We start from the raw sequence: 23,632 nt of genomic DNA, 5'->3' as shown, positions 1-23,632 counted from the left end.
TCTAATTTTTAATACAGATCATCAAGCCATTCTTTCTGCATTCATCCCTTTTATTGTACTACCGTAGCGTATGCAGCACGTAAGCGGCATGATACTTAGAGCATTTGCAAGAAGATCTCTTTGCCTGAGTCCAATAATTTGTTAGGTACATTTGCTACTTTCCAGATTTCCAGAGGCAGGAATTCTAACAAATGTATTGTGACTGAATAATTTGGGTCACAATTTTTTTACAGCCTGTGGGGTCAGTATCATTGACACTTTTATAGTGTCTTACAGTTCCCTAGATTCTCTTCACTGTCCCATCATCTGGTCATTTTACTCGTACTCAAATAGCATGAATGCCTTTTTCTTGGCATGTGCCCTCCCTGTTTTTTGCTCTGGAATGTGATTCAAATATTAATATCTCTGAAGCATGAATATTTGAGGAACTTTGTGCTTTTCTTTTTCTTTTTTTTTTTTAAGATTTAAAAAAAAATTTCCCTCTCCCCCTGCCCCCACCGTTGTCTACTCTCTGTATCCATTCGTTGTGTGTTCTTCTGTGTCCACTTGTATTCTTGGTGGCACCAGGAATCTGTGTCTCTTTTTGTTGCATCATCTTGCTGCATCAGCTCTCTGTGTGTGCGGCACCACTCCTGGGCAGGCTGCACTTTTTTTGCATGGGGCGGCTCTCCTTGTGGGGCGTGCTCCTTGCATGTGGGGCTCCCCTATGCGGGGGGCACTCCTGCATGGCACAGCACTCCTTGCACATGGGTCAGCTCACCACACGGGCCAGGAGGCCCTGAGATTGAACCCTGGACCTCCTATATGGTAGGTGGACGTTCTATCAGTTGAGCCACATCCGCTTCCCTGTTTGTGCTTTTCTGGATCAAGCCCCTCTGTAGGTGCCAGAGCTCCCTCCAGGAAATGCTATTCTCAGGCATGAGATGGTCCTCTAAACTCAGATTAAAATCTTGGAGCTCTTACTTCCCTCAGAGAGTCAACTTGGTTCTTTTGACCACACTTAACCTCTTCATCTGAGCCCTCCCACACACTCCTAACAGAAAATTCAAAGAAAATGGTGGGTGAGAATCGATACCTGGTTCCAGCACTGAGTCTTCAAAGCTGGAGAGGTAAGCTGTACATGGGACATTCTGGGCGTCTCCCCTGCACTTAGAAGGTCTTGATGGATTTGATCCCTCCTTTGTCTTCCTTTTCACAAAATTCCTGCCATTTAGAAAAGGAAAAAATATATATATATATATAGTTAGAATCCTTACCAGTTTTTCTCCTCTTATTGTGTGTTCCAGTGATCTTTTCACATCTTTGCTGACACGTGTTCAGAAAGGGGCTTTACTCTTGAAAAATCTCCAAGAAGAACGTTTGAACTATAGTGTTTCCCACAGTATGAATTTTACTTACTGCATTTTTGTGTTGTAGTTAAGCAGATTATTCTATTCTCTGCATTTCTTAAACATTGACAGCTGGTTGGCAAGAACATATTTGGAGTTGAATTCGTTAAAGAATAGATACATTGGGAAGCTGACATGGCTCAACTGATAGAGCATCCGTCTACTATATGGAGGGTCCAGTGTTCAATCCCCAGGGCCTCCTGACCCATGTGGTGAGCTGGCCCATGCGCAGTACTACTGTGTGCAAGGAGTGCCATGCCATGCAGGGACACTCCCGCATAGGGGTGCCCCATGTGCAAGGAGTGCACCCCGCAAGGAGAGCTGCCCCGTGTGAAAAAAGCACAGTCTGCCCAGGAGTGGCGCCAGGAGAGAGCTGACACAGCAAGATGACACACACAAAAGAGCGAATGGACCTAGAGAGCAGACAACGGGGAGGGGGGAGAGAAATAAATAAAATAAATCTTTAAAAAAAAAAGAATAGATACATTTTCTGGTTTTCACTCCTTTTGGTGCATCAGACTTGATGCTCAATGGCTACGCTTATCAACTCAATGAGGTTTGCAAAGTGATAATATTCTATCATTTTATTTATTTTTTACCTATGATAACTTTCTTGGAGATGTCCTCTCATCAAATATGATGTTACTCATACAGAAGAAGCAAGATAAGTGCTGGGTTCTTAAGGTAAGGAGTTGCTTTCCTCTCTTCCTCACAATGTAACCCAAACTCATGGGTCTAAACACACTTCCTTACTGAAGATCAAATTAGCTCACCCTTAATTGACCAGAGCAAGCCCTTCAGATTCACGACTGAGTATTTGTCACCACCTTGGTAGCCCTTTGGTAGCTTTGTTGTTATCTGAATTGTTACCATGTAATAGTAACATTTCACAAATTCCTGGCCCAAATCAGGAATCTGTCATTTCTAAAAAAAAAAAAAAAAAGAAAGAAAAAACCCTGGTTTTATAACTAAGAAGTGGTATATCAAGAAGAAAATCTGGGTGCAGGAATGCCATTAGGTTGGTCATTGTTTTAGGACTTTTTTTTTTTTTTAAAGATTTATTTATTTAATCCCCCCCCAATTATCTGTTCTCCGTGTCTATCTGCTGCATCTTGTTTTTTTGTCCGCTTCTGTTGTCGTCAACGGCACGGGAAGTGTGGGCGGCGCCATTCCTGGGCAGGCTGCACTTTCCTTCGCTCTGGGCGGCTCTCCCCACGGGTGCGCTCCTTGCACGTGGGGCAACCCTACGCGGGGGACACCCCTGCATGGGGCGGCACTCCTTGCGCGCATCAGCACTGCGCATGGGCCAGCTCCACACGGGTCAAGGAGGCCCGGGGTTTGAACCGCGGACCTCCCATGTGGTAGGCGGATGCCCCAACCACTGGGCCAAGTCCGCCTCCCTGTTTTAGGACTTTTCAATGACATATATGAAAAAAAAAATTTCATATTAATATTACTACCCTTGCAAATTTAGGACTATGAGAGCACAGAGATTTATTTAACATTACATCTCTATTTCTTTGTTCAGCTTTGAGAATCTTCATTTTGAAGGAAATAGGAGATGATACAATCAGAATATTTCATAATTATGCCTATTTTTTATCCCATACAGTGTCAATATAGCATTACTAACAGCAATTATGATAGCCACAAACAAATTTTATTTTTCCTATGCTATGCCTTTCTCTCACATTTTTTTAAAAGATGTATTTATTTATTTCTCTCCCCTTCCCCCCCACCCCGGTTGTCTGTTCTCTGTGTCTGTTTACTGCGTCGTCGTCTTTGTCTGCTTCTGTTGTTGTCAGCGGCACAGGAATCTGTGGTTTTTTTGTTGTTTCATCTTGCTGTGTCAGCTCTCCGTGTGTGCGGCACCGTTCCTGGGTAGGCTGCGCTTTCTTTTGTGCTGGGCGGCTCTCCTTACAGGGCACACTCCTCGAGCATGTGGCTCCCCTACACAGGGGACACCCCTGCATGGCAGGGCACTCCTTGCGCGCATCAGCACTGCGCATGGGCCAGCTCCACACGGGTCAAGGAGGCTTGGGGTTTGAACCGCAGACCTCCCTTGTGGTAGACGGACGCCCTAACCACTGGACCAAGTCCACCGCCTCTCTCACATTTTTTAATAGTAGTACCATAGCTACATTGTTGGATCATACATGGCAGTTGCACTCTTCTCTCCCTTTTTAACTCATATGTTGTTTTAATTTTAGAAGTTAATCTGTAATTATTGATAACCACTTTTCTTAGGTTAATGTCTCTAGTGATTTCTGTTTTCTGAATGTTTTTCACTAATAAATTCCTTAGGAAGGACTCATGGTATCACTGTACCTTGAGATTTTAAATGTTGATAACAGTTTGTGCTATTGTAAATGGATTTTTTGAAATTCTGTTGTACATTCGGTATGATTCCAATATAGGAACGTTATTTTCATGTGTATATTGATACTGATTTTGTAACTGGATGCCTTAATTAGCAAACTCATGGTTTCTATTAGTTGTTGTTTTGTTTTAAAGATTACTTATTTTCTTTCTCTCCCCTCCCCCACCCCAGTTGTCTGTTCTGTGTGTCTATTTGCTGTGTGTTCCTCTTTGTCCACTTCTGTTGTTGTCAGCGGCACGGGAATCTGTGTTTCTTTTTGTTGTGTCATCTTGTATCAGCTCTCTGTGTGTGCGGTGCCATTCCTGGGCAGGCTGCACTTTCTTTCACGCTGGGCAGCTCTCCTTACGGGGCGCACTCCTTGCGCGTGGGGCTCCCCTATGCGAGGGACACCCCTGCGTGGCACGGCCCTCCTTGCGCACATCAGCACCACACATGGGCCAGCTCCACACGGGTCAAGAAGGCCCGGGGTTTGAACCGCGGACCTCCCGTGTGGTAGACGGATGCCCAAACCACTGGGTCAAGTCTGCTTTCTTCTACTAGTTGTATTAGCAGTTGTGGTAGTGGTACTAATTATTTTTGCTTTCTCATCTTCAAAAAATATAATTTTGCTTTCCCAAATTTGAATCTTTTCCTAAATTTTAAATTATTGTACTGGTTAGCACTTACACACTGATGTTAATAATAAAAATGATAGCAGGCATCATTTCTTCTTACTGACTTCAGTAGAATTTCCCTAGTGTTTTACCATCAAGAACAAATTTAGCCATTTGGTTAAAGTTATTTTTATTATGTTTATTTTCATTTTACTTAGAAATTTTAGCAGTGATAATGGTTGGCTTTTATCAAATACTTTTTGTGTCATTTATTGAAATAGTGAAATTATTTCTTTCATTTTACATAATAATGTCATGAATTACATTAATTCATTTCCTAATATATATATGTAAAACATGAATTATGCTGGTATTCCTGAACTAGATACTGTTTTATCATGGAGTATTACTTCTTAATATATTGCTGGATTAAATTTTTCCCTTAAAGAAAGAGTTTGCTTTAATATTTATGTAATTGAGATGGCACATATATATGCACATAATTTTCTTGCTTTCTGATCTTTGTCAAATTTTAGTATCAGAGTTAATCTACCTCTATAATATTTAATACACATATTCCTTCTTTTTTATATGGCCTTGGTCAGTTTTAGTATCATAGGAATTAACTGTCCCTTTAAAGTTCAATAGCATAGAAATTTCACTTTCTTGAATGTATGGTGAAAAATCATCCATGAAATAACCTTCACCAATCACCTTGTGGACTGACAGAGTGGAGGGTGTTTAACAAATTTTTATCAAGATTATGACCATCGGTCAGTTTATAGTTTCCGAAAATTTCACCAAAACAAATGTGCACCTAATACTTACATATGAACTTTCCAATGCTTTCCCTACCTATGCCAATTTCACATTTTTTAGTATATTTTACATCTCTTTCTCCCTCCCTTTCTTTCTTTCCTTCCTTCCTTTTTTCCTCACCTGGGCTAGTGTACACAGGATTTTCTCTGTAGGTTCTGCAGTGACCACCTTACCTTAGGCAGTGAAAGCCCAGGATAAAGTAATGCGTTTGTTTCTACATTAGAAGGTCAGTTCCAAGGCAGCAAATATAAATCTCGACCTCATATAAAATTGCTAATTCTGCTAATCCTTGGTTTATTACAATAAGGAATTTTTGCAAGCCCATTATTAAACCATGTCATTATTCAAAATTAAATTATGTAATGTATAACTAACATTTCTATTAAAGGAATGATAATAAGTACTCAAAATTCCCAATTCCCTTACATAATTACTACATATTATCTACTCTTGAGGTTATTTACCTTTGTTGTACCTATAAAGTAAAAATACTCTACAGTGGTAGCTAACTTCTGTCTCATCTCAGTTTTACGATGATTACGCACATTCATAGGTTATTTATGCTTGCTGGCAGTTTTTTCCTGTCATTTGCTAGTTTTGAATTTTATCCATATTTTTTATTCATTTTTATAATAGAAACTTCCCCCCACCCTGATGTAGCTTTGCCATTCTTTTTCAATAGAAACTTTTGGGTCAGTTTGTTTTAGGTGTATATTTGGTAAGCAACATATAGCTGGATTTTAAGCCAAGTGTCTTTTTATATTAATATATGTATTATCCCATTTACACTTACTGTCACAGAGAGCTAAATTCTATCATCATTTTATATGTGGTGCTTCACTGTTTTGTTTTATAGAGTTTGCTGTCACGTCTGTGCTGTTTCTGATTTTTGTGCTTTAGTAATAGGGAAAGCATGCAGTAAGTTTTGTTTTTTTATAATATTTTTTCTTAAAAAGATACTTAGATTACATAAATGTTATACCAAAAATATAGGGATTCCCATGTGCCCCACTCCCCACACCTCCCATCCTCCCACATAAACAACATCCTTCGTTAGCGTGGCACATTCATTGCAATCAATAAAGTCATCCTTGGGCACTGCCACTGAGCATGGGCCATAGTTCACATTGTCGTTTACACTCTCTCCCACACAATTCTGCATGTTATAGGAAGATATAAAATGGCCTATATCTGTCGTGGCAATGTCATTCAGGACGATTCCCAAGTCCCAAAAAGCCCCCACGTTACATGTGTTTTTCCCTCTCCCTGCACCCAGAGCCTCCAGTGGCCACATCAGTGTCATAATTTCTTCCATTGCTAGAAGAATAATACGTCTGTAATAGAATACCAGTAAGTCCACTCTAGTCCATAGTTCATTCCCCAGTCCTGAGGATTCTGGGGATGGTGATGCCCACTCCACCTCTAATTGAGAGGGGCTTTGATCCCATACAGCTGATGGATGAGACTCTCTTGCTTGCAGTTTTAGGCTCTCTAATTTCCTTGGTATGGTGGTTGTCCATCCTCACCTCCTTATTGGTTGTTCCGGGTGAGTCCAAAGAACCAGAGAGTAGATGTTGCAACTCCACTGAGGCTCAGGGCCCAGCTGGCACATGGACAGTCCAGAGATTCGAGACTCTTGGACATACACCTACTAACTCCAGCACAAAGATTACTTGTTTTGGCTTCTTCATGTCTCTGACTCTCACTCTTCCCGGAGTTGGTAAGCACTGTCCTGGTTTGCAGGTCCCCATGGCAGCCTCTGGCTTTTTCTTTGTTGTTTTCTTTGTTAGCGAATGTTAAGCCTTATCTACCTAACTTGTCGGCCATGTTCCCACAATCCTAGTGTCTGGAGTAAGTTGTTGAGCAGTGTAAATTAAGGACGGTTCCTTAACGTTTTGGCGCTCTATTTTCTCACTTGTAAAATGGTATCATCATGTCTACCCATTAGCGCTGACGAGAGGCTCTCCTTTATAGGTCTCTATAGATCTGACTTCCACTTGTCCTCTCTACCAGGCTTTGAGTGTGGGCAGGTGGATAACATTAACTCCTTCTTTTCCTTGTCAAGTTGGCGTCCTTTCTTGTCTCATTGACTGTCGTGCCCATGTAAGATGAACCTGTCCCTGTGGTAGAATGAAGGTCAAGAAAAAGCTGGCCATGCTAGTGTTTCCATTGGGTTGAACTGTCCTCTCCCCAGCAGAGCCACCTCTGCTGCCAAGGCCCTACCAGAGCCTGCCATTGCTCATCTTACCTTCTGAGAAGTGCCTGATCACAGAGGGAATGGTAAAAGCAAGATGTCTCAGGAAGAGTAAACTATGATACAGCCCCAAGCTTTTCTTCTCCTCAGAATAAACTGTTGAATTTGAGGTCTCCTTATCACAATTTGATCCTCAGTATAGGATGACTTAAGCATCCAAGCCACAAACCAAGTTTCAGTGCACGTGACAAATTATTTTCAATTTGCTCTTTATCTCCATGGTCAGCATCTAGAGCAGTTAAAAATGTTTCCTTCAGAACTTAGGAACACTTTCTAAAATTTAGAATTAAATTCATTCCAACCTTTAAAGAACTAGAAAGAAATAATTGAAAAACTCAGAAGAAAGAATAGCAAATATATTTTTAAAAAAGCAAACAAGTAAACCACTTCCATTCAATTGGTTTATTCCAGTTTGTGTTACATTTCTACTTTATCATGTGCATGTGCATGCACACACGTTTGTTTGTGTAACATATACCCAGTCATCACCCTTGTCTCATTTTTTAGTTTATTTACTAATTTATTGCTGAGTGTTTGTATGTATAACACATACCCAATCATCACCTTTTTCTCTTTAAGTTTATTTACTAATTTATTGCTGAGCACTAAGTAAAAAGCAGAAAAGCACTTTACAAATTCCTGGGAATACAACCCACAAAGTTATCCTCAAGTTTCTCACAGTCAGGTTGCAAAAACAAACAAACCTACAAAGGAAAAACCCACAAGTGAGCAAATTATAGTGTGTGTAGTCAGAATAGGAGAGATTATGATCTGGTAATAAGCCCTCACATTTCAGTGACTCAACAAAGACGTCATAGTCAGGTAGTACTCCTCCAACTGCTGCTTAGGATTTCTAGAACATGTTGTCCTCCAGATAACCAACACAAGGGAAAGGAGAGCTAGAATATCCTGTTGGGTGTTGCTCTTGGGATAGACGTAGGCATGGCTAATGTCCCCCCTCTTTCTCTTTCATTTGTTGAACTTATTCATATGTTCCAATCTAACTGTGAAGGAAGCGCTGGGATTTGTGTGCTGAAAGCAGAACTGGTATGGTGAATACAGAGCATATTCCTGTTTCAGAGTGCAGTTGATACATGTCATAGTGGAGGTAAGAACGGGCTCCTTGGGTACTCTGTAGAATGAGGGAGTTAAGTTTGGTGAGCTGAATAATGACACCTGTATGGGGTTTTTAAAAATCAGATATTCATGGGAAAGGGATAGAGAGAAAGTTAGAGACACGGATAGAGATATAGATAAAGATATATAGATAGACTCCTCCAACACACTGGAAAAGATGAAACGCTCCCCAGTTCTTTTTACAAAATCAGGAGAACCATGGACATTACACATTAGTTGGGTTTTCCCTTCACTTCCAAGGATTTGACCCTGTCTGAGCCAGCACATTGTGCTCCATCACCACGGCCCTGTGGCCACACATTATGGTACAGGGGTAGAATATGAGCCAGTCATATTCTTTCTCATGAGAATGTAAGACTTGAATGGAAGGTCACCAAAAAAGGAAGACACTGGAGCTGTGTTAATGGCCATCTCTGGGTGCAACGACCCCACCTCCCAGGAAGATCTTCCTCCGTCCTTCCCTGGCTGCTGAGCGGCATGAGGATGCTGATCAAAGATTCCAGGAAGCCCCAGGAGTGCCTGAGAACCGACTCCGTCCTCTTCTGTCGACAGTTCCCGTGCCCTTGAGAACCATTCCTGGCTCATTATGGGTTCTGGTAGAGCCTTTGCAACAGACCATGAGAGAGCAAGTGATATGAGGTACAAGCTGCCCACCACGAAAGGGTATCATCTCACCCCCCGCACCCCAAATCCTTAGGTCAGGCGTGTACAGCAGCATTTGCCTGTGAAACGGGAATGGTGAGAGACAAAGCCGAAGGGCACCTTCCGAGGGGCCAGGTCTTTAGGCAGTAGGGCTAGTCGCCCACTTTGTTTTGGAGGAAAGATAGGCAAAGATGCAGACTTCATGGGACTCATGGCCCTGTCTGCCGGCCTGGCTGGCTGCTCAGCTTCTTGAAAGAAACAAGAGTGGAGCCGGTGTTCCGGATGTCTGGGAAAGAGATCTGTGAATGGGTATGTTGGAGTGGGCACCGAGAGTGAACATGCTCCTTGTAAATGCCCACCAGAGGGGACTTTGGCAGAGGATGTGCTCAGTGATCACGGAGATGTCAGCCAGACTCCTTCTCAGCCACATGGGGCTCAGGGGCCCATGCACAAAGGGGTCACTTCAGCAGCTGTGGAAGAGCTCCTTGGGCTCAGGTATGTAGATTTCCTCTCATGGGGTTCATCTCTCTCCCACCGCTGCCACAAATCTAACCTGCCTGGAGCATGTGTCCCCTGCCAGGGCACAGAGCAAGGAAGAGAAGAGCGGAGAGTGGATTTTGAGGATTACATAGGGAGAGGGAATACTGCACAGCTGGACTGGTCCACTGGGTTTTGAAGGCAAGAGTAAGTAAGATGGAGGGATAGGTTGATGTCATTCTAAAGTACATGTTCTGAGACACATTCACTTCTCCTTCAACTCACACCTATGGCTTCAGGAAAGTCAAGAGTATATAAATATATTTAAAAATGATTATATATTTTGTGAGCCATTTGTCATGCCATAAGCATCTGATATAACTATTTCTCCCCATTTCAGGTAAAATGTGTTTTTCCAAACCTTTTGGTACTTATACAATGGTACTTACTGAGAATTTTTTTTTTTTTTACCATTATTTCATCTAAGTCCTTCATAATAGATTTCTTAAAATATAAATCACAAATGGCACTGTAACTTTTCTATTATGTTGGTACAAAAGGAATTGTGGTTTCAGACCGTGAATTTTAAATCATTATAACTAGGATCAAACACATCTTTATTAATCGATATAGGAACCATTACAATCAACACATTTTTGCCAATGAGAAATAAGTTTGTTTATTCTTGTAGTGTAAAATCTGTACTTTGGGATTTGACGAACTCTTGGAAAGAATTTTCTGCATCCTGCTGGTTGTAGAAGTGTTTTCCCTGCAAAAAGTTGTTGAGATGCTTGAAGAAGTGGTAGTTGGTTGGTGAGAGGTCAGGTAAATATGGCAGCTGAGGCAAAATTTCGTAGCCCAAGTCGTTCAACTTTTGAAGCATTGGTTGTGGGATGTGCAGTTGGGCGTTATCGTGGAGAAGAATTGGACCCTTTCTGTTGGCAAGTGCAGTCTGCAGGCATTGCAGTTTTCGGTGCATCTCATCAATTTGCTGAGCATACTTCTCAGATGTAATGGCTTTGCCGGAATTCAGAAAGCTGTAGTGGATCAGACTGGGAGCAGAACACAAAACAGTCACCATGACCTTTTTTTGGTACAAGTTTGGCTTTGGGAAGCATTTTTTTTTTTAAGATTTATTTTTTAATTTATTTCTCTACCCTTCCCCTCTCCCCCCAGTTGTCAGCTCTCTGTGTCCATTCACTGTGTATTTTTCTGTGTCTGCTTACATTCTTGTTAGCAGCACCGGGAATCTGTGTCTCTTTTTTTGTTGCATCATCTTGCTATGTCAGCTATCTGTATGTGTGATGCCACTTCTGGGCAGGCTGCACTTTTTTCACGCTGGGTGGCTCTCCTTACAGGGCACACTCCTTGCACATGGGGCTCCCCTACATGGGGGACACCCCTGCGTGCCATGGCACTCCTTGTGCACATCAGCACTGCACGTGGGCCAGCTCCACACGGGTCAAGGAGGCCCGGGGTTTGAATCCTGGACTTCCCATGTGGTAGGAGGGCGTTCTATCCATTGAGCCAAATCCATTTGGGAAGCGTTTTAGAGCTGCTTCTCGGTCCAACCAATGAGCTGGTCATCACGTTGTCATAAAAAATCCACATTTCATCACGTGTCACAATCTGGTTGAGAAATGGTTTGTTGTTGATGCCTGGAATAAGACAAGACAACACTTCAAAACGATGATTTTTAAAATTTTCGGTCAGCTCACGAGGCCCCCACCTACTGAGCTTTTTCACCTTTCCAATTTGCTTCAAATGCCAAATGACAATAGAATGGTCAATGTTGTGTTCTTTGGCAACTTCTCATGTAGTTGGAAAGGGTCAGCTGTGATGACTGCTCTCAGTTGGTCATTTTCAACTTCCAATGGCCAGCCACTACGCTCCTCATCTTCAAGGCTCTCATTTCCTTTGCAAAACTTCTTGAACCATCACTGCACTGTACTTTCGTTAGCAGTTCCTGGGCCAAATGTGTTATTGATGTTTCACATTGTCTCCTCTGCTTAACGAACATTTTGAACTCTAATAAGAAAATCGCTCGAATTTGCTTTTTGTCTAACGTCATTTCATAGTCTAAAATTAATATAAAATAAACAGCAAGTAAAGTCGTTAGCAAAAAAACAGAGTGAGAAATGCACATTAAAATGATGTACAACATAGTCACATTTATTTAAGAATGTATGCCAATGTCAAAGAGCATATTTCAATAATGCAAAACTGCAGTTCCGTTTGCACCAACCTAATAGACTGCTCTTTATGTGTCTTTCTGCCATTTTGAGTTTGAGACATGATTTTTGTTATTTTATTAAGAAACAAATGAGTCTATTAATAATTGTTAAAAGCAGATTTTTTTTAAAAAAGCTACTTGTGATAACCAAATACACTTGAACCTGAAACTACTACTACAATCTCTTGATTTGGACTCCAAAATAGAAAAAATTAATAAAGTTTTATTAAAAGAAAGGGCTTAGCAAAATGTACATGACTTTTTAAAAAATCTTGAGAATTCAGAAAATAAAATGTCGAGGTTGATAGAAAAATTTATTTGAGGCTTTAATCTGTAATTTTCTGCAATTATTTTAAAATCACGACAGTATTTCACCGTGGGTAAAATAGATTTCCAAATTTAACAATCAGAAACTTCAAAAAAACACCAAAAACAAAACCCAGAATTTTCCAAAATCTGAGGACAGAGCTGGTGCTATACAAGGTTTGTATAAAATCTACCTGCAGTGCTTTTAAGGGGATTTGGAAGGGCTTCCTGCCCCCACTTGCTGCTCTTCAAGCTTTAATTCTTTTGAGTAAAGAGGACACCATTCTTAGAACCAACTCGATTTGCGAAGCCACAAGAATTGCAAATAAATTAGACCTCATAAATTTATTAGAGTGCTTTGTTCAATGACAGGGAGAAGAAAACGGAAAGTGGGTCAGTGTGACCCCAGTTTGAGTTCAGTACAAAGCACCAGCGGCACTACCCCCAGTTTACTCTTGAGGCGAATCCTTGCATTTTATAGGGGAGCCTTCGGGACAGTCTCTATGGAAATGCGTTTGCTTTTCTCCCGCGGCAGGCTGAGAACACTGCAGAGCTGGCGGCGCTGCCTGCCAGGCTGGAGAGCCAGCCCCCAGCATCCTAATTGCTGCTGCTGGCCGAGCAGCCCTGGACCCAGATCCCCTGCCTTTAAAACGAGCCCCAAATGCTCCTTCAAGCCCATTAACTCTGAATGTGGTCCCCACCAACAAGGCTTCCTATTGTTCACCACAGCTGAAGTCCGTGAAATGCTGGTTTTGAATGTTTTGAGTAAAAATTTTTCCCAAGCTGTGGAGAGTTGGCAAGCGCCTGATTAATGGGACTGGAGCTGAAACAATGCACCGTTTGGCTGAGAAGTCAAGGAGCCTGGAAAATGAAGAAGAGCTTGAAATACAGACATTAGCCAAGGCCAGTGAAACCAACCAAACCAAAGAAAATAATGTTTTCATCCAGGGAAAGAAATATACAGATTGGTTGCAGAGCACTCTGGGTTGATTTAAAGATAAAAGCTCTTAGCCATGTTCTCAAATAAGAACCCAAAACAAAAAAAAAAGATAGTAATCTTTCTCAGCTAGAGTCTAGTTTAGAATTTGAGCAGTGGTATCATTGGTTTTACCAAAATGGAAACAAGATTCCTGGCTGTCCTTAAATTAAGTCCCCAACTACTTGTTTATAGCTCTGTCCAACTCCCCCAAATAGGCCTATTTCCTAAAGATATTTCCTTGCTATCCCTTGGACTTTGCTTTCCAAAATTGTCCCAATCTCTTCTGTTCATCGTGTTCTATCCATCTCTGGGACTCTCGGAATGCTTTCAAATGATTTCTCTTGAGAGGTCCCCAAAGGCCATTCTCTACTGAAGACAACCCTCCCCTTACTTCTGTCGGAAAATGTGAAACCATCAGCCTCGGAAGCCCCCATGCTCGCACTGTAACAGTCTATATCCTTCATTTTGTAAATGATTTTTGAGCCTACCATATATCAGGTTGGAGATATGGCAATGAAAAAAAGATCAATTGTACTCATTAGGACAAATTCTAGAGTAGAGAGAGAGGAGATCGAAATGTACACAATAGGTCAGGGGATAATGATTTCTAAGGATAAACCAGATGAGGAGCTAGAGGTGAAAAGGTAGTGATCATGGATAGGACATTTGTAGGGTCACAGAAAAGAGGGGGTGGGGTGGAAAGAGAGGTTCAGGATGGGGTTTAGCTGTTGAGGGGTATTTACTTTTCCATATGTTCTTAGAATTCTTGATTTGACACATGCAGCATGTGTTATTCTTTTGATTAAAAATGATAACAAAATAGTGGTAGGAAGGAAATTAGCTCCTCACTACTACAAAATATATAATGTAAATGTCTCCCACTAATGGCCGTGCAAGGGTTGCTAAGCTATTCATCTACCCCAGATTTCATGTGTCTCGGATTGTCCTTGTCTCCAGAGGGTCGATGACCAAATCTCTGGGATTATGACCTTTAATCTCCAAAGTGTTTCACAGTAATGATATGGCCATGGGCTAATACTAATGCAGCAGGACCGTGCTCTTTCCTCCTGAGCCCACAATGTCCCCTTTCCCTACATACCTCTTGGGACGTTAGGTGGAAGGCTGCTGTTGGCCAAATGGGAGATTGTTCTGGAAGCAGAATGGCAGAAGATTGAACCTCCAAACAAATTCAGAGATTCAGAGGCATGGGGCCTATGTGTTCATTTCTTGGGGCAGAGGGAGTGTCAAGAGTTTTTAGATCACCTGGATCATTCTGGCACGCTGTGGCATCAACAGAAAAGAAATGGCATGTGAAAGCGAACGAGCAGAAGCTTTCTACCACATCTTCCCTGGCCTCCCTGCATTTCTAAAGTGTAAGATGGTGGGATGTTAATCCAAGTCATAGAGAGGCCATATAGAAGGAGGGCAGTCAAAATTTCTCTGATTCTCAAGAGCAGCATGGAAGTTAGCTGAGAGAGTGAGAGAGCTGGCAGCTACTGTCTTAGGTTCCCAAGGAGCAGAAGATCCTATTGGATTTCAACGTGGGACCAGTTAATGACTGGAATTCAAGACGTGTAGGACAAGCTAATGACTGGAAGCGATGCCTTGCCCCATGGAATGCTTCTATAAATAGGATAAGATTTCAGAGGCCATCTCAGGGAAGAAGAGAGGAGAGGACCCAGTTTCTTTCCCATGAAATGAATGAGTGCCTAGAATTTTGCTACAGCTGACTTGTCTGTCATCTGGCAGAATGGGGGCTCAAAAATTGGTTAAATAGAGTTACAAAAACTAGAGACATGTATTCATGTAACTGAGTCTTTGGTCTAAAATAGAAGACCCACTATACATTTTTAAACCCTTGATAACATTACTATAATAACTTAAGTAATAAAAACACCACTGTTAAAAAGAATGGAAAAATGAAAAAAGCATTTGAATCCTAGTTTTGGTAAAAACGCTATGAGTATCTTGAGCAGGCCAAGCATTTATTTAATTGCTAGAAGAAGGCCAAAGAACCAAAAAAGCCTTTAAGGAAGGGAGGGGAAATTAGCAACATGCACAATCCTTGCCCTGAGGGTGATTTCATAGATGTCATCTTATAAAACATGCAGTTCTGTTCAGCTTCAGAGGCACCTGGTAGTAACAGCTAAATAGGAGGAAGGAGTTTCTGTGAAAGAGAACAGTTCAAAAGCCACAGTTCTTCCATTCTCTCATGATTTATTCTCCAACCACACACTACTTAGATGACATACATGGCAAAACAAGGATATTTAGGGTCAGATGCTATGAGACTCGAGGTTTCCTTAAGTTGTAGAGATGGAAAGAAACTCTTCTTTATAGGTGAGTAATTTTAATGTCTTGCCAAAAATAAGAGTTACTTCACGGCAGGACACAGGGTGGGGCTTTCTCTTCTGGGTTGGAAGTCCAGTCATCTCCCCAGGATTGTATCTGCTTGTCTGTAGCAGTGAATTAAAAGACACGGGACAACTTCCAATTACCAATTAAAATATGTGAATATTAAAATATTAAAAATGTTAACTCTCACCTAGTCCTGGACAAATGCTTATATGGATTCAAATGCTGTTAATGTCTATATTTTTAGAATTGTATCCTCTTAATGCATTTCTAAAGTGTAAGATGGTGGGATGGTAATCCAAGTCATATAGAAATATCACAGTCACAACCTGCCAAGGTCTCCTGTCCCTCGTGTTGACAAATTATCAGCTGTAATATGTCTTGCATGCTTTGTTAGTTTTTAATTTTTAAAAAATGGGTATCAAAAAAGACAACCATTTATTTTATTGACTAGGTAAAAGAAAAATGCTAAGTTGACAAATGAACCTTGCAATTTCAAACAGCATAACATCCCCACCCATCCCTACTCCATCTTTTATTAGGTGCTGACAAGTCTTAGCACGTACTGTAGAGAAGAGCCTGAGTGCTGACCTGCACTTGCAGCGTCATGGCTTACTTCTTATTTAGTGCATGTATTTTGTGTGGTCCTAACCCATATATGTGATCGGCTATTATTGTCATGAAAGGGGAAATTGAATTAATTTTGTAATGTCACATACAAGTCTAAGGAGACTTTAAAAGTTAAGGGAAAAGGGAAGCGGACTTGGCCCAGTGGTTAGGGCGTCCGTCTACCACATGGGAGATCCGCGGTTCAAACCCCGGGCCTCCTTGACCCGTGTGGAGCTGGCCCATGCACAGTGCTGATGCGTGCAAGGAGTGCCCTGCCACGCAGGGGTGTCCCCCGCGTAGGGGAGCCCCATGCGCAAGGAGTGTGCCCCTTAAGGAGAGACGCCCAGCGCGAAAGAAAGTGCAGCCTGTCCAGGAATGGCCCCACACACATGGAGAGGTGACACAGCAAGGTCATGCAAGAAAAAGAGACAGATTCTCGTGCCGTTGACAACAACAGAAGCAGACAAAGAAGACGCAGCAAATAGACACAGAACAGACAAACGGGGGGAGTGGGGTTGGGAAGGGGAGAGAAATAAATAAATAAATCTTTAAAAGAAAAAGTTAAGGGGAAAAAAAAGAAAAAAGAAATAAATTTTTAAAAAAGAAAAGAAAAAAAGGTTATGGGAAAAGCATGTTAGAGTAAATTTTGGAAGCCCTTGCTTTACTTACATAATTATGTATTTTTACTACATTTTAGCACAACAAATATCTAAAATGATGGGTAGAGCTTGTTTAATTTTAAAATAATTTTCAGAGTTCTGGGTGATTTGATCATATTCCCTGAGACCCAGTTGCTTTCTTTTTTTGTCTAGGAAAAGAGGAGAATGTGTTAGGTGACATTTTTTTTTTTTTTAAAGATTTATTTATTTATTTAATCCCCCCCCCCCCCCTCCCCTGGTTGTCTGTTCTTGGTGTCTATTTGCTGTGTCTTGTTTCTTTGTCCACTTCTGTTGTCGTCAGCGGCACGGGAAGTGTGGGCGGCGCCATTCCTGGGCAGGCTGCTCTTTCTTTTCACGCTGGGCGGCTCTCCTTATGGGTGCACTCCTTGCGCGTGGGGCTCCCCCACGCGGGGGACACCGCTGTGTGGCACGGCACTCCTTGCACGCATCAGCACTGCGCATGGCCAGCTCCACACGGGTCAAGGAGGCCCGGGGTTTGAACCGCGGACCTCCCATATGGTAGACGGACGCCCTAACCACTGGGCCAAAGTCCGTTTCCCTAGGTGACATATTAGGTACCTGCCAGCTCTGTTTCCATGGGAGTCGGCACACACCTTCAGATGAAAAGTTCCATGCTGGTTTCCCCTTAGATGATCTGACCTTTTCCAAGTTAAGCACAGGACCCTGAAGATTGATTCAAATTGGCTCATCCTAAACAAGAGGATCTGTCCCTGAGGTCAAATTCATTCAGTGTGCACATTTATCTCTCGAAAATTTCACTCCCTAAATAGTTCCAAGAAATGCCTAATGTGACAAAGGGAATTTGGGGTGAAGATCTTGTGATTAGAAGTAGAGATTAACTTTAGTAAGTGCCTGCATTAAATCAGTAGTATAAAATCCTAAGCAGGCCCTTTCTACCCTGAATCCCTTCTGTGAATGGTTGTATTGGGAGGAGGCTGAGGCTGGGGCAGGAAGCAGTTTCTCAGTATTTCCACCCACACCCACTGTGTTCTGGACCAGTGCTGTCAAATGCGGGGCCACCTGCCACATGTGAATGTTCAGCACTTAAAGCCTGGTGCCCCAAGTGTAAAATGCACCCCGTGTCTCAGGGACTTACTATGAATAAAAGGAACGTAAATGATCCCTATCAGTTTTATGTTGATTACCTGTTGAAATAATATTTTGTATATATTGGGTTAAATAAAATATAATATTAAATGAATTTCATTGGTTTCTTACTTTTTTAACGTGGTGCCTAGAACTTTAAAAATTTCATCAGTGCCTCAAATGTTGACTTGTATTGTATTTCCGTTAGACAAAGATGATTTAGAAGAACCACAGAAAATGTTCGAAAGTCTTGTTTCCAGATTTATAGAAAACCTTCAAGTATAATATAAGAGATTCCTATATAAATGTTAGGGTGATTCAAGTAAACTTTACATAATAGTGTAAGGATTCTAGTAGCTGCAGGTCAATGTAATAAACCAAGTAAGACTACTGCCCACCCACCCCCCCTTTAAAAAAAAAAAAAAAAGATGGTGAGTAAAGCATTGTTTTAACTTCAGTTTTACTCTGAGTGTCCATCTTTACACCTTGCTGTAAAAATAACTGTGTGTTCTGCCCCAAACCCCTGCCTGGTCTCCATCTTGTAATGAGCATCAGTCTGCCTTGCAGACTATGGACTTCCTTCAGCAATCACCCAAAACCCAAGGTACCCCTGAAGACATCCCTCAAAACCCCACCTGGGCCCGAGGCACAGAGAGCCCCCGTGGGCTGAAGGTCCAGCCCTGGGAGAAGTCTACGGAATTTCGGGGCAGTGTCTCAAACCCTCCATATTCCTGTACACAAAGTTGTGCAGGTGACACATGCTCCTACTGCCCCTTCAGCCTTACCTTCAGACGCATGGCCTGCTTGCATCGGGGCCCCTGACCCTGGAAGTCTGCAGCTTCTCCTGCTTTAGGACCTTTGAACTCAGAAGTCCTGAGAGACTGAAAGAGGAAGCAAACACAGGGTTCTCACCTGAAAGAAGGCAGAGCTGTGTCAAGCCTGAGACATATTAGAAAATGGTGTGCACTTTGGCTTTCTTAGTAGGAGCCGCTGGCCATGTTATTTATGTTAAAGGTAGTCATTCCTGGCTCCAGTTTGTATTTACTGCAGCAAATAATGAGGAAAATGTTGCTATGATGTAGCGGCTGTCCATTGCAGAAGTTACAACGTGACTGTCTTCTATATGTTTTTACAACATGTTCTCACTTATATAACAGCTCCAATTATCTGGGAGGTGCCAAGGTCACCCTGAGTTCATCTCTTGGAAATACCTGTACAAATAAGTGCTATAAAATAACCCTTTTTCTTTGAGGGAAGGATGGGAATTTCCCGTAGCTAGGGGCTGTTTCATGGTCTTACTGCGCCATTTTATCAAATGAACTAGAGCATGAGCTCCAGTTGACTGCCCTCAAGCTCTGTCTGAGCACTGTAATTGCTAAGAGAGATGAACACCTGTTAAAAGATGGCTTCAAAGATTATTTTAAAGACACCAAAGAATTTGCAACACAATAAACCTAACGCTGATTGTGGTACAGATATCTTATTACAATATTCTCTAGACAAAAGGGCACTGATCATATATTTAATTCTTGTCCATTTAGATGTTGCTCTAATGTACTCCCTGTTCCAGAGAGCAGCTTCATAGAGCAAGGCCACATCATTACTTAGTGGGTCAAATGGTCAACCATGGGGAGACCCCGCATTTCTGAAATCACAACACCCTTTTTTATTCATTTAATTAAACAACACAGTCATCGGAAAATCTATTTCAAATATGTGTAAGGGGAATTAAATTTTGTGTCTTAATTATTCCCCTTGGGAACTTCTGGGAAGATGGTGGACTAAAAAGACAAGGAACTCTCTTCTCCTCCAGAAAAATAACTAGAGGACAGGCTGAAACATCCCAGAAAAAGATCTTCTAGGGTTTGAGACACCAGGCGAAGGCTGGGCACTGCCCAGAGGAGAGAGGGTCAAAGGAGGGAAATGGCAGCCACAGAACTGTGAACTGAAACCAGCGGCTGCTGCTGCCAGCGCCGTCCCTCATACCAAAGTCCCTTCAGAATTCTCAGGCCTCTGGACCTGCGACTACAGGCAAAGGGGCTCCAGGGATCCACCACCCCAGGAAAGGAGAGCGAGAGGGACACAGCCTAAGGCTGACTCAGCTTGTGACCCACAAATTTGGTCTGCTGTGTCCCACCAGCCCTTCCAGGCCAGGTGGGGCTGGGCCATTTTTGCCTTGGGAGCCAGCAAAGGGCTAAATATATACGACCCTCGCAATCTCCTTCCCTACTAACTGGGACTGATTGTTGAGGACTAAGAGGGAAGTGGAACTATTTCCTAGTCAGAAAAAGGGAGGGGGCTGCCAGAGAAAGCTGGAGAACAGTCTGTGAAAGTTTAAATTACAAGGCTTCTAGGCTCCAGACAGGAAGCTGTATCACATTAATCTGGTCTGTGTAGCAAGAAATACACTCTACCGAGCATTGAATTGAGTCCTGCCAAGGAGCGTCATCTGCTGGCAGACTAAGGAAGTGCATGCAAAAAAAATAAAAAATGAGAGGCATTTTCCAGCTTCTATAGCCTTCCTCCCAAGGCCCTAGGAAGTGTATCTACAACCAATTAATGGGTGCAGTGCCCAGTTTTAAGCAACCAGCAGGTGCAATCCTAACAATCCAGGTTGAGCCAAGAATCAGAAAGCACTGGTAACACACGGCCTCCTACCACTAAATCCCTATAAAAGAGATAGAAATTGAGCATCTGAGTAAACTACATCCTATCGGATGCCTAGACATCAGCAAAAAATTAAGAGCCATACTAAGAAAACAGAAGATATTGTCCAAGAAAAGTAATATATCAAAGCCCCAGAAGAGATGCAGAATTTGGGAGAACTAATTAGTGAGATGTGCACAAATTTCCAAAATCAAATTAATGTGTTGAAAGACAATATGGTTAAACAGATAAATGAAATCAAGAAGACATTGAGTGAGCACAAAGAAGAATTTGAAATCCTGAACAGAAAAGTAACAGAGTTCATAGAATGAAAGACACAAGAAGTGAGATAAAAAAAAACACATTAGAGGCCTACAGCAGCAGATTCAAAAGAATAGAAGAAAAAATAAGTGATATCAAAGACAGAAAAATTAAAATTGAGAGAGAAAAGAATGGAAAAAAAGTATTAGGGGCTCAGAGAGTTGAATGACAACACAAAACACAACATACTTGCCATAGGAGTTCAAGAAAGAGAAGAGAAGGGGGAAAGGGGGCAGAAAGAGTATTTGAGAAAATAATAGGTGAAAATTCCCTAACTCTTATGAAAGAAATGAACTTATATGTCCAAGAAGCGCACTGTACCCCAATCAGAATAAATCGAAATAGATCTACTCCAAGACACATACTACTCAGAATGTCAAATGCCAAAGATAAAGAGAAAATTCTCAGAGCAGCAAGGGAAAAGCAAACCATCATGTACAAGGGACATCCAGTAAGCTTAGCACAGATTTCTCTTTAGAAACCATGAAGGCAAGAAGACAGTGGTATGATACAATTAGGGAACTGAAAGAGAAAAAGCTGCCAGCTGAGAATTCTTTATCCAGCAAAATTGTCCTTCAAATATGAAGATGAATATAAAATATTAATAAACAGAAGTTAAGAGAGTTTGCAAAAAAAAAAAAAATCCACCTTTGCAGGAAATATTAAATGAAGCCTTAGAATCTGAAAGAAAAAGACAGGAAAGAGAAGCTTAGAGGAGAGTATAGAAGAAAAAATAGCATAAAGGCTAACTGAAAGAGTAAACAGACAGACAAAAATACGATATAACATAGGAAAACCAAAGAATAAAATGGTGGAAATAAATGGTGTACTTCCAATAATATCATTAAATGTGAATGAATTCAACTCCCCAATGAAAAGATACAGGCTGACAGAATGGGTGGAAAAAAACCATGAGCCATCCATGTGCTGCTTACAAGAAACTCACCTTAGACCCAGGGATACAAAATGGCTGAAAGTGAAAGGTTGGAAAAAGTACTCCATGCAAATTATAACCAAAAAAGAGCAGGCATAGCTGTATTATCAGACAAAACAGCCTTTAAATGCAAAAAAGTTATAAGAGATACATAAGACCATTATATATTAATAAAAGAAACAATCCACCAGGAAGATATAACAGTCATAAATATCTAGGCACCTAACCAGGATGCCCCAAAATACATGAGACAAACTCTGGGAAAATTGAAGGGCAAGTAGACCTCTCTACAATAATCGTTGGAGATTTCAACACCACGCTCCCATTGTTAGATAGAACAACCAGACAGAAGATCAACAAGGAAACAGAGAACTTTAACAATATGATAAACGAGTTAGACCTAACAGACATATACAGAACTCTGCATGCATACTCCGCAGGTTATATGTTCTTCTCAAGTGCCCATGGATCTTTCTCCAGAATAAACCACATGTTAGTGTACAATGCAGTTCTCAATAAATATGAGCAGATTGAAATTATACAAAGCACCTTCTCAGATCATAATGAAATGAAACTGGAAATCAAAAATAGACAGGATGAAAGGAAATCTGCAAATGTGTAGAGGCTAAACAACATACTCCTAAATAAATAATCAGTGGGTCAAAGAAGAAATTGCAAGTAAAATCAATAAATATACTGAGACAAATAAAAACAGGAACACAACTTATCAAAACTTATGGGATACAGCAAAGGCAGTCTTGAGAAGGAAATTTCTAGCCCTAAATGCTTATATTAAAAAAGATGAATGAGCTAAACTCAAAGATTTAGTCGAGTAACTGGAGAAACTAGAAAAAGAACAACAAACCAATCCCAAAGCAGAAGGAAAGAAATAATAAAGATTAGAGCAGAAGTAAATGAAATTGAGAACAAAAAATAGAGAAAATCAACACAATCAAAAGCTGGTGTTTTCAGAAGATAAATAAAACTGACAACCCCCTAGCTAGACTAACAAAGAAAAAAAGAGAGAAGCTGTAAGTAAATACCATCAGAAATGAAAAGTTATGACTGACCCCGTAGAAATAAAAAGAATCATAAGATAATATTATGAGAAACTGTATGCCAATAAACTAGACAACCTAGATGAAATGGACAGATTCCTAGAAATGCACAACCAACTACACTGACGCTATAAGAAGTACAAGAACTTAACAAACCAATCACATTTAAAGAGATTGAATCCATCATCAAAAATCTCCCAGCAAATTATTCCCCTCATGGCCCTTGAGTTGTTTAGAGACTCCAGAAAGAGATCATCTCCTCAAGAAAAGGCTATTCTGACATGGAAAGTGAACCAATATGCAGAAGGCTACAGAACATTCCACTATTCTCAGGACAAAAAGAGTGAGAAAACAAACATTCAAACCCTTGTTTTTTGTCTCTGTTTTTTAAGCAGTCCTCTCTTAGAGAAGAATCAGGATATAAAACCTCATTTGGTAAAATCCTAGTTTAATTGTGGAGCCATTCATAGGAAGACATGGCATCCATTTCCTCTCCTCCAGTTTCTACCCCCAATTGCCATCATGAAATTCTTTCTGCCTGCCTTGGCCCCTTCAGTCCTCACCTCCCCTTTATGGACCAACTCTTCTTTTTCAGATCCCACGAAACCCTGGGGATGCCATTCCTGAGCCACCTCATTCTGAATCCCATGGCCTTGGTGGTACCACCCATTTGGCAAGTATCACACGTAAACTGGGTCTACGTTCAGTATGAACATCCTATCTCTTTTCCCACTT

The 23,632-nt window shown here is 41.3% G+C and overlaps 1 long non-coding RNA gene across 1 annotated transcript in view; it reads right to left on the bottom strand.

Annotated features, from left to right (window-relative positions):
• Positions 1-15,534: 15,534 nt before the first annotated feature.
• LOC139437980 (uncharacterized) overlaps positions 15,535-23,632 on the bottom strand; it is a 137,644-nt gene continuing 129,546 nt past the window's right edge. Inside the window, exons 3-4 of the long non-coding RNA XR_011647879.1 lie at positions 18,724-18,819; positions 15,535-15,664 (exon numbers count right to left, since the gene is read on the bottom strand). This is a non-coding gene — a long non-coding RNA (uncharacterized lncRNA). The remainder of the gene's footprint in view (positions 15,665-18,723; positions 18,820-23,632) is intronic.

Source organism: Dasypus novemcinctus, chromosome X (genome assembly GCF_030445035.2).
Source record: "Dasypus novemcinctus isolate mDasNov1 chromosome X, mDasNov1.1.hap2, whole genome shotgun sequence".
Taxonomy (NCBI): Eukaryota; Metazoa; Chordata; class Mammalia; order Cingulata; family Dasypodidae; genus Dasypus; species Dasypus novemcinctus.
Note: the sequence above shows the minus strand (reverse complement) of the source record. Positions and strands in the feature narration are given on the sequence as shown.